Genomic DNA, 2,019 nt, shown 5'->3' on the forward strand with positions numbered 1-2,019 from the left:
ACAAGCCTCCGATGCAGAGAGAGCCACTCTGTGGCCCTCTCTGCACCGGAGCATTGTTGGTGGGTGGGAGCGCAACAGGGAGGCGGGTGGGCGGCCAGCAATGGCCCATGATCATGTGGAGGGGGGCGGGATCGGAGGCGGAAGTACTCGGGGGCGCGCACGGACGCGCGCGCGTGCACAGGGGCGCTGGGCGGGCGCGTGCACGGGGTGGGAGCGGGTGGGAACCGCTACCCTACAGAAAAATAAAATACTGTAATACATTGGGAGAAAAGGGGGGGGGGGATTTTATTTATAAAGTAATCGAAGGGTTCTGGGAGGGGGGTGGGGTGGGGGGGTGTAGCTACACTACAGAAAGTAGCTCAAAATTAAAGAATCTTTTTTTTTTTTACTTAACTGGGTACTGGCAGACAGCTGCCAGTACCCAAGATGGCGCCCATTAGGCTAGAGGGGGAGGGTTAGAGAACTGTTTGATGGGGGATCCATGATATTGGAGGCTAAGGGGGGATTCTACACAGCAGCATATGCAAATATGCTATTAACCCCCCCCCAAAAAAAATATACCTTTTTATATTAGTACTGGCAGACTTTCTGCCAGTACTTAAGATGGCGGGAACAATTGTAGGGTGGGGGAGGGAAGAGAGCTGTTTGGGAGGGATCAGGGGGTCTGATGTTTCAGGTGGGAGGCTGATCTCTACACTAAAGCTAAAATTAACCCTGCAAACTCCCTACAAGCTACCTAATTAACCCCTTCACTGCTAGCCATAATACACGCGTGATGCACAGCGGCATTTAGCAGCCTTCTAATTATCAAAAGCAACACCAAAGCCACATATGTCTGCTATTTCTTAACAAAGGGGATCCCAGAGAAGCATTTACAACCATTTGTGCCATAATTGCACAAGCTGTTTGTAAATAATTTCAGTGAGAAACCTAAAGTTTGTGAAAAAGGAAACAATTTATTTTTATTTGATCGCATTTGGCGCTGAAATGGTGGCATGAAATATACCAAAATGGGCCTAGATCAATACTTTGGGTTGTCTACTACACTACACTAAAGCTAAAATTAACCCTACACATTCCCTACAAGCTCCCTGATTAACCCCTGCACTTCTGGACATAATACACGTGTGGTGCGCAGCGGCATTTAATAGCCTTCTAATTACCAAAAAGCAACGCCAAAGCCATATATGTCTGCTATTTCTGAACAAAGGGGATCCCAGAGAAGCATTTACAACCATTTATGCCATAATTGAACAAGCTGTTTGTAAATAATTTCAGTGGGAAACCGAAAGTTTGTGAAAAAAATTGTGAAAAGGGGAATGATTTTTTGTATTTGATCGCATTTGGCGGTGAAATGGTGGCATGAAATATACCAAAATGGGCCTAGATCCATACTTTGGGATGTCTTCTAAAAAAAAATATATACATGTCAAGGGATATTCAGGAATTCCTGAAAGATATTAGTGTTCCAATGTAACTAGCGCTCATTTTGAAAAAAAAGTGGTTTGGAAATAGCAAAGTGCTAGTTGTATTTATGGCCCTATAACTTGGAAAAAAAAAGCAAAGAACGTGTAAACATTGGGTATTTCTAAACTCAGGACAAAATTTAGAAACTATTTAGCATGGGAGTTTTTTGGTGGTTGCAGATGTGTAACAGATTTTGGGGGTCAAAGTTAGAAAAAGTGTGTTTTTTTCCATTTTTTCCTCATATTTTATAAATTTTTTTTATAATAAATAATAAGATATAGTGAAAATAATGGTATCTTTAGAAAGTCCATTTAATGGCAAGAAAAGCGGTATATAATATGTGTGGGTGCAGTAAATGAGTAAGAGGAAAATTACAGCTAAACACAAACACTGCAGAAATGTAAAAATAGCCTTGGTCCCAAACGGACAGAAAATGGAAAAGTGCTGTGGTCATTAAGGGGTTAAGACTGCCAGTCCAGTACTCAATTCCTAGAATACATTGAAAGCTTCAGTTACAGTTGCGGTCACTATCTGCCAGTGCCTTGTCCCTGA

Source organism: Bombina bombina, chromosome 11 (genome assembly GCF_027579735.1).
Source record: "Bombina bombina isolate aBomBom1 chromosome 11, aBomBom1.pri, whole genome shotgun sequence".
Taxonomy (NCBI): domain Eukaryota; kingdom Metazoa; phylum Chordata; class Amphibia; order Anura; family Bombinatoridae; genus Bombina; species Bombina bombina.